Below are 10,443 nucleotides of genomic sequence, written 5' to 3' on the forward strand. Positions count from 1 at the left end.
AAGTGTAATGTTGCTACTGTTATGAATCATAATGTAAATATCTGATATGCAGGATGGTTCTTAGGCAACCCCTGTGAAAGGGTCGTTCGACTGCCATGTTATGGGGTGAGGCCACAACATTAGTAACAAAGAAACAGAATTTCCGGAGGATGAGGCCCAGAAATCAGGATTTTAAAAAGATTGCCAGGTGATTCTAATGTGCAGCCAAGGTTGAGAACCACTGGTTGAGAACCTCTGCTCTAGAGTTTCCCTCCATCAAGACCACTGAATACCCTCATTTAGCTTCTCACATTGGTCAGACTGCATCTATCCCTGCCCTAAATATTGCAAACATGGGCACCCTTCCCTCTTCCATTCAATGAAAGAGGTCATGTCATATGAATCATTACACTAAAATCAATACCTAGCAAATACTAATGATGATGATGTTGATGGCCGTTGTGAAGACTGAATGACTTCTGTTATTGATTGGCTGGTTTTGTGCCATGCACTGCATTTTGAATTAAAACCAAGTTTATGACCCTGTTTATTTTATAAAACTTGTCTGTTGAACAGATACACATGCCTAATAAATATTTGTTATAGTTGAGCTGAGGAAGTTAATTCTATAAAATCTTACTTAAATGAACAAAGGTAATAGACATCTAGGAAACACAAAGAAAAGGTCACATGAATAGGATATGCTTGTTAAGCATATGGATAAATGCATATGGACTAATGGGTAAATGCCTTAGATCCATGGTCGGCAAACTGCGGCTCGTGAGCCACATGTGGCTCTTTGGCCCCTTGAGTGTGGCTCTTCCAAAAAATACCATGTGCAGGCGCGCATGTACAGTGCGATTGAAACTTTGTGGCCCATGCGCAGAAGTCGGTATTTTGTGGAAGAGCCACACTCAAGCGGCCAAAGAGCCACATGTGGCTCGTGAGCCACAGTTTGCCGACCACTGCCTTAGATAAATATGAAGATTCCACCTCTCCATGCTAGGATACATTTATGATATTATTTTCTAAATCTTTGCATCTTTCTGGTATTTATATTATTCAACCTCTCTGGGACTACACCAAACAGGAATCAGCAAATACCACAGAAGTTAAATGAACAGCTTGTATATTTTCCTCCTTGTATTATTCTCCCTCAAAGATTATACTTTCATTGATCTTTTCTTCCCTATGACATACAACTGAAATGCATCTTTCTTTGATTTGTATCTTAATGGCGGTACTTGAGGAGTTAGGTAAGAGGGACAAGTTGAAAGCAAAAATGTGTCCTTAAGTCAGAAAAGTACTTTTTTTTAAATTCTATTCACCAAAGAAATACAGAAATGCCACTGATAATATTTTCTCTATTTGATTCCCACAGACAATACTCTTCAGCATAATCCAGAGAGAGAACCATATCTCTTTCTTATAGAGAAAAAACATTACATTAGAGTGATAGTTCCCTATCATCTCTTTTTTTTTATTTGCTTTGGACTTCTTCAAAATTTCAACTACTCAAACACAATTTACTTTTCTAAAGCAACTTATAGCTATATCACAGTTACCTTTCATACATGTAAGATGTGCGATTCACAAAATATTTCTTTTCTGATTTGATGGCTTTTAAACAAATATGCACATACCCAGATAAATTATAGTATGTATACTAGTAGTGTAGATTGTTATCTTTGGAATTTGCATTTCTTCACATCTGCATTATGGCATTATAAGCTGTATGATAATAAGTACCACACATTCCCAGCCAAAAATTCTTAAGATTAGTGCCTGGAAGGTCAATTACTATGTAAATGTACTTTGAAAGATACCAACTTGGACTTTGGTTAATGGTGAAGTAAGTATTTTGCATAAACCTATCTTCTGAGAATTATTAGGGGAGCTGGATAAGATATTTTAAAAGTCTGCTTAAAGGCATCGCAGAGTTAACAAACTAGAGAAGAATTATAAGGCCAGGATTTGGGGACTGAGAGGTAGGACAGCAATACAGGGAGGTGAGCGGAGCATGTGGGTATGACTCCATCCTGCGGACATTTCCAGATTCCACAGTGGGCCACTGAGAGGTTAAAAGGGTGAAGTAAAATATTTACCATTTTTGTGGATCTAGGGAGAAAAATTGCAGCCCATAGCCTGATAAACAGGAAATGATGAACTCTACTTTTGGCTGTGAATCTGAAAGTTTTCACCCACAAGGTAGAATGAAATGTAGGTATACAGCTCTGCAAACAGTTTGCAGCTCAGTTGCTAATTCTGTCAATTCCAGAAATTGGATTGATGTGATCCTAGTGGTTACTGTCCTTATTTTCCTAGCAGAAGCAAATGTAAAATCCCTGTGTAGAAAAATAGCATCTCCCAAAGTCTCAAATTCTCTCTGCAATAGTTTCACTTCTCTCTCTTTCACACACACACACACACACACACACACACACACACACACACACACACCAAGTACATGAGGAGAAAAGACAACATAACAAAAATAAACAGGACAGTCAGATATAGACTAATGAGTATTGGCCCTGCAAGAACTTCCACATACACTCTAAGTTAGTCTCCATTACAGAGTCCGCTTTATGGGGAACCCAGTCACAATTAATAGTTCCACAAATGACCAGAGAAAACTGACATGAAGATGAGATTCTGTCGCTGGAGTGTGTGCTGCCTGGCAGGCAATGAAGAAGCCATCACTGGAACCTATGAAACAAGGTGGTTGATGACTATAACATTTTTCCCAGTGGCAGTGAACTGAGATAGGGCAGTAGTGGAAGAAAATGCTCTATAAGGTGGATTGTATCAAGTGTTTGGGAATTATATGAGCATATAAATTAAAAGACCAAGGAAAATATGATAGTTCTTGCTCAGGGCAATTCATGCTTTGAGACACACCATGATGAGGTAACGGCTAAGGATGATTTAGCCGTTAAAGCCTAAGGACTGTGTGTGATAGTCTCCTGGTAGCATATGAAGAAGAGCTCATCTCCTGCGGCCACAAAGCAGAGAAAGATAAAAATCAGAACTAAGATTTAATCTCAAAACTCTAGAAAATCAAAAAAAGTTTACATTTGAAACCTAGCGAGACAGCTATACCAAGGACAAGAGTCTGGCTGGGAAAAGATGAAAACTTTTAAGACTTGTGTGGAAATATTCATTAATTTTAATTCCTCAGATTATCTGGATCATTTGAGCCTGCAGAACTGACAAATTCATCATTTCTCTCAATCAACCAAATAATTTGAAGATAAGTGAAATTTCTGTATATAAGAAATCAAATTTCTGTATTTATCTCTTCTATAGGAACTAAGTAGAATATATATCTGTAAACCCTACTTCTAATTAAAGTTGCAAGATATTTCACATTGAGAGCTATGGGAAACAAGTATCAAAGAAGATAATAGTGGATTTATATCACCAATCAATCCAGGCCATACACTCATTGACTAGAATGGCAGGCACAGTTGTCAACAGATTATGTGTTTTTTTCATCTCCCACTACTTTTTACTTTTTACCAAGCACATATAATTGAACTTTGGTTACATAAAAGGTGCATTCTGCAGGAATGTTTCTCAGGATATGATGACTGATATTGAGATGAAGTTTTACTTATTCTGATGTTTGTAAACATTAGTGATTTGAGGAGAACTTAGCTCCCTTGTAAATTTACCTATGATTCTGTATGTCCCGATAGAATGTAGAAACTCAATAACCTAGATTTTCTTATGACTACAAGTCTGGCAGGCAACCTGGCTCCACAAATGTGGCATATTCACAGGAGACAACAATACAACACATCTCAAATCTGTTCTGGTGAAGGTGAGCAGAAGCACCCTGCCTTTGAAAGCAGTTGTGAAAAAGTTTCTAGAATCCAGTGCCAAAGAATCAGCAGGCAAGATGTGGCATCTGTATCCCTCAATAATATATTCTTTTGTATAAACGTGTTCGTGTATAATCTATTCTTTGCACCTCACAGAAGCGACATAATAAATCCTTCCTGGCACCCTAGTGCTTACCAAGGCTGTGTTTTCACACTGATTGTACCCAAAGAGGCGGAGTAAACCTACCCCATATACACCCCAACCTGGGTCCTTTGCCTGGTCTATATTGTGATTGTGGGGCTATAAAAAAAAGAAAGAAAGAATCCTTCTCTTATTCCATTAATATATTTCTTGAATTGCTTAGCAAATACAGTTTCTTATATGGGTCACTACTTTTGGTTTGATTACCAGATGAAAGTACATACTCAAAGTATCTGCTCTCTAAAACTGTGGTCCATACCGGTATACATTGTTGCTATTTAAATTAGCTATGAAATAAACTTAAAAATTAGTTTCTGTGGTCATATCAGACACACTTTAAGAGCTTATTAGTCACATGTGGCTAGCAGCTAGTGTTTCACAACGCAGTTATAGAACACTTCCATCAGTGAAGAGAGTTCTGTTGATAGTGCTGCTTGAGGCATAGACAACTTACCTAGGACATGCGTGACTGCCTTCAGATTAGAGAAGCCTTTCTTAATGGATTGATTGATTGATTCTATTAACAGTTTCAAGTTATGACCTTGATACTATGTGGTATTATAGTCATCCTTCACTCCATTATTCTATTTGATTTTGCTATTAAGGTTACAAGGGATCAAATTAGAAACAGAGCTCACTTCATTTTAGACTAACAGAAACCAAATTTCATTAGCGCTCATTATACTAAACATTGAAGGCTTCCTCCCTGCTACCTCCTCATGAATGATATTAAACTCTATTAGTACAATCTAAAGGCTGACACTGACAGACTCGATCTTTTAGCAAAATACATGTGGCTTATGTCTGAGTGTTCATTTTGGTTCACTGATGCCTGAAATGCAACATGGGAGGTGGGCATTTAGTGTATTTGCCTGCCTAGCAAAGCCATCTCCTCCTTTTGCTAAGGGTCCTACAGTTTTTCAAATATGCCCTGTTATATACAACCTTGGTGCTTCTGTAACTCAAGGTGATCCACCCACCTTCCTTCCCCTGGCCTAGAGCTTAGGTTTGGAAACAGGTAACCAATTGCTTCATGCTGCAGAACATAGTACAAAGAGCAAAATTAAATGGAAGGAATACATCCCAACAGCAGTTACCTAAACAAATCCTCACGGGTTCCTCTTTTCTAGACCCTTAGAGCTGTCCTAATTTTGTACTTCCTGAAATTTAATTGTTTAACCTTTTTTTTCTTTGAATGTGTATCTTCCTTCTAGCTTATAATCATTTGTTTAACTTTGTTTTTAAGATAGCCAGTTAGTTTTGGGGAAAGTATTTAAGGCTGGAGGGAGTCCTAAATATTGATGAAAATCCATAGTGGGATTTTCTTGGGATGTCTACTTGACATTCTGAAAAGCCATTTGTGCCTCCTTGCCCTCTGCCATGGTAACTTCTCACACTGTTGATGGGTAGCTTCACACATATCATAATCCCCATGGGTTTTGAATTCAGCTCCTAGGAATGATTTAACCACAGCTCCTTCTGCCAGAATACTGCTTTAATCCTCCCCACAAATGTTAACTCTATTTGAAGTTAAATGCCCACCTGTTTGTGCTATGAGAGATGTTGGAAAATAGAAGAGAAATGAAAAAACTTCTATTTTAGAAAAATTTAAACTTGTCAAATTCATTGTAAATTTTTAAAAACCATATTGTCAAAGTGATCCGTTTGGCAAAAACATATATTTAACTCTTATTTTCTGTGTTAACATATGGTCCAATAGCATTAAGTTAGATATTTGATAATATATTTTCCTGAACCATCTTAAGATCATTACTATATAAGATATAAATTACTCTAAAAACTATTGGTTTAAACCAGCAATTTTCAACCAGTGTGCCTCAATCATTTATAAAATATGTAAAAAGACATTATGAAAAACTTGGAAAGCTAATAATTCCAAAATTTAAAGGGCTCAGAGCTTTAAAAATTGCCAATGTGAAGTAATACCAAGCAAATAGACATTTATTTTGATAAATACAAATATTTGTTATACTGAGATTTAACCTCAGGATACAGAAGACAGGTTAGGTTAAAGTTTGATTTAAATTCACACATCCATCCTAAAAGGTTTACAAAGTGCACCTTCTATTTATTCATACATGCACACTGGTCTGCTTCAATATTTGAATATAAATTAATAAGTGGAAAGCATCTGTGTATGTAAATTCCAGCAAAGTCACATCTAAAAATCTCTGCTATCACACCACCTTGCAAACGAAAGAGGATTTGAATTCTGCATATTAAGTATTTGGCAGAAGTAAGTGTCACAGTAAAACACATGCTATGAATGTCAGCCGTTAAATAGAAAACAGCTAACAGGAAAAGCCTCTCATTAATCTATTCACATGGTGTGTTCTCCTCTTCCCTGTTTTATAAGAGATATTTTAGGAATATTTGAAAGAAAAAGAAGTTTAAGCACCTGAAATCAATGAAGTATCCCACATGTTTTTATAGCTACATATTATATAAATTTAAGAAGTTATTTTTAATTTATCAGCTACATTCAAAGCTTAAGCATGTTGATTTGGAAGAAATTTTAAGTGCACATCCTTAAGCAAACTTTATCGTTTGTACTGTCCATATTCAAGCATTTTTCAATAATTAAATATTTACTTCCCCAAATAAACTAGCCCTGGTATGATTACCACGTTCATAATGTGTAATACAGTTAAGCTTAGAAATATTGTGTTAGAAGGAGAAATGAGATCTAAATGATCCATGCATTACAAATGAAATACAAATGTGCACAAGCACTCACTTCTACTCTGTAGGTTTTTCCTATAAATTAGAACTGTGTTCATCAGCACCAGTGGGCCATCAAAACATGTAAATGAAAGGTCTTAATTTCTCATCTTCACCAAGTAGGTATAGCTAGCATCCATGCCCCTGACACTTAGCTGCTAGCTTTTGTCATCAATCACCCACATCTGTGGATGCGGTCTCTCAATCCCCAATGATTTTTCAATGTCACATTAGGAGAGATATACCAGTGGTTCTCAACCTGTGGGTCGCGAACAATGAAAATACATCCTGCATATCAGATATTTACATTACAATTCATAACAGTAGCGAAATTACAGTTATGAAGTAGCAACAAAAATAATTTTATGGTTGGGGGTCACCACAACATGAGGAACTGTATTAAAGGGTCGCGGCATTAGGAAGGTTGAAACCCTTTTAACTCTGAGTGCTTTGGAGGTGGCAGAGATGATTGTCATGTTGTCACATGGAGACATGTTGCTTCTAGCACTTCTTGATTCTTCTATAAATATGTTAGATCATTACTGGTAGGTCAATAACTTGCCCTTCTCACCTATGATTAAAAACACTATTTTTTCAAAGTTTCTTATTGAGTGTTTCTAGCTGTTTTTATTTTTATATCTTTCAAAAATAACAAGAAAATATCATTTAATGCTGCTGCCAAAATAATCTATGGAAGAAAAACACCCCCAGCTATAACATACAATAAGAATAAGGTGATTTCTTATGTAGCCAGTGTTGTAATTGTGTAAGAGCCAATTCTAACTCTGCAATCTATTGCTTAACACCTGATGCTTAACACTTCAATAAAGTCAAGTCCAGATGAGCTTGCATTCTTCATATCCTTACTAATACATTACTGTCATAATCATTAAAGAGCAAAAAAAAATCAGTTTACTATAAACCGACATTGGCATCTGGAATGAATGAGATCACATAAATGTACTGAGGCCCAGTGCACGGAATTCGTGCACTGGGGGAGCGGGGGTGGTTTCTTAGCCCAGCCTTCCCCCTCTCACAGTCTGGGAGCCCTCAGGGGATGTCCTACTGATGGCTTAGGCCCACTCTCCACAGTCTGGCCTCCCTCTTCGGGCAGATCATGGGAAGGCTCCACCCCCATCACCCCGCTGCTGCTGCCACTGCCAGCCAGCAAGGTGTTTTCATCAACATGGATTCCAGTCCCTTCACCATGAAAAAATGACAACATTCTTTAGGTATTTTCAAGATGTGTCTTTCATAGGATATGACATTTATTTATTTTTTTAATCCTCACCTGAGGATATTTTTCCATTGATTTTTAGAGAGCGTGGAAGAGAGAGGGAAAGACAGAGAGAAACATCAATGTGAGAGGGACACTTCAATTGTTGCCTCCTGCATGAGCCCTGACGGCCCTGGCCAAGGAGGAGCCTGCAACCTAGGTACATGCTCTTGATCAAAATCAAACCCAGAACCTGCGGTTCACAGGCCGGGCTCTATCCACTGAGCCAAACCGGCTAGGGCAGGATATGACATTTCTTAGGCCCTCCAGCAGCAGGCCTTTGTTTTTTCCTCCAGGAGTGAGGTGGAAAAACCCTAGATCACCTTCTTGGATTCTTATTACCAAAGTTAAGAATGCTGCCAATGGCATACAGAGAGCTTAGTCAATGAGATGTACGAAAATGAGGTTTCCTCTGCAGCTCACGTGCAGAGGTGGGGCTGCTGGGGCCCTCGCTGTCTCCCGGCGGGGGTGGCGGCCTGGGCACAACCCCCACCTCATGGCTCCTGCTCCCTCTGTGGGCCTGCTCCGCCCTGCTCTCTGCAGACCTGATTTTTTCTGCAGCAACTGGCATGCCCTGCTTCCTGTTCTCTGTGGGCCTGCTCCACCCTGCCCTCTGTGCCCTGCTCCTTGCCTGTGCCATCCATGGCTTACCTCACCATGCAGCAGTCCCCTCCCCTCCATCTGCACACACAGCCTATAAAGAGGTAATATGCAAATTTGTCCAGTCGTGACCCTTACAGAGTCTGGGACAAATTTGCATATTCTCTCTCTCTCTCTCTCTCTCTCTCTCTCTCTCTCTCTCTCTCTCTCAATGTATGTGTATGTGTGTGTGTGTGTGTGTGTGTGTGTATATATATATATATATATATATATATAAAATGAAACTAAAGACCAAGAAGAAACAAATCTCACAAATTTTAAATGTATATTTCTCCAAAAATAAATCCCCCCACACAAAGGCATATCTATACTATAATCACACACATAGCCCTAACTAGTTTGGTTCAGTGGATAGTGTGTCGGCCTGTGGACTCAAGGGTCCCAGGTTCAATTCCTGTGAAGGGCATGTATCTTGGTTGCGGGCACATCCCCAGTAGGGGGTGTGCAGAGGCAGCTGATCAATGTTTCTTTCTCATCGATGTTTCTAAAAATCAAGAAAAATATACTTAAAAAAATCACACACACACATATAAATTAATGTCAGTAGCAAACCCTACATACTTAAAGTCACCAATGATTAAGTATTCCAACAGTATTACCCACTAGGCCTCAGAGACCATTATTTTCATTTCAGTACCACTAGTAGGCAAAATCCAAATGTCAAATTTTAGCACAATGTTTAATGAGTGAATACATATTAGAAACCACTGCTCTTGAAATCTTAGGTAAATCATTATTAGGGGTTTATTAGTTTTAGTATATGACATTTACTCCTTTTTTCATACTAGTTTTATTTTGTATTAATTACCTCCTGCTTTGAAGATAATCTATTTAATATATATTTTTAATGTGCTTTTCTCATAGAGGTTTTCTTATACACAAGAATTACCTTTGTAATATGTCCTCTAAGGCTATTGGACTGTATTATATCCAATTATTATTAAAAATGTATTATTAACTCTGAATGCAACTTAGGACAAAGTATAATCTAAGTATGTGGGAAATTTATAGATGTTGTTCCTACCTATTAAAGAAATACATCATTTAACCTACTGAGAATTCAAGGGAGATAAATGTCTCAAAGACTTGATAATAAATAACTGGCAAAATTTGGGGCAGAAGAATAATTATAGAGATAATTTTATTTACTGTCATTATTATATTTTATCCCAACAACACTGAGGTTTTATTGCAATTCCCATTTATAGGATCTGAACCCAGTGAAATTATTTATCAACTAACATTTTAATTCAAGGGAATGATTCATCAAACTAGCTGCTAAAATTGAGCAATCCCAGCTAAGTTATCTGGGATCTAGAAGCACAATTTATTTATATACTACTAGAAGCCCAGTGTACAAAAATTTGTGCACTGGCGGGGGGAGGGGGGTCCCTCAGCCCAACCTGGGACCCCTCGGGAGATAACCACCTGCTGGCTTAGGCCCGCTCCCCTGGTGGCAGAAGGCATGCCCGATACAGTGGTGCCTGCCCCATCTCCCCCGGTCGCAGATGGCAGGCCCGGATCCCGCACTGGGGTGGGCAGCGGCATGGGATCTCGCTGCTGCCTGCTCTGGGGCGACGCAGCGGGATCTGCCTGCAGTATGCAAATTTAACAGCCATCTTTGTTGGGTTAATTTGCATACTCTTCTGATTGGCTGATGAGTATAGTGAAGGTATGGTCAATTAGCATCTTTGTCTTTTATTAGTGTAGATTGCAAATTGCAACCTTCCTATCAAAAACAAACAAAAATTCAATAG

The 10,443-nt window shown here is 38.2% G+C and overlaps 1 non-coding gene across 1 annotated transcript; it reads left to right on the top strand.

Moving 5' to 3' along the window:
* The first annotated feature begins 3,985 nt into the window (after window positions 1–3,985).
* LOC111828298 lies at window positions 3,986–4,113 on the top strand. The gene has a single exon (XR_002832116.1). It is a non-coding gene; the product is annotated as a small nucleolar RNA SNORA51 (small nucleolar RNA).
* Window positions 4,114–10,443: the final 6,330 nt, after the last annotated feature.

This window comes from Myotis lucifugus, unplaced genomic scaffold (genome assembly GCF_000147115.1).
Source record: "Myotis lucifugus unplaced genomic scaffold, Myoluc2.0 scaffold_326, whole genome shotgun sequence".
NCBI lineage: Eukaryota > Metazoa > Chordata > Mammalia > Chiroptera > Vespertilionidae > Myotis > Myotis lucifugus.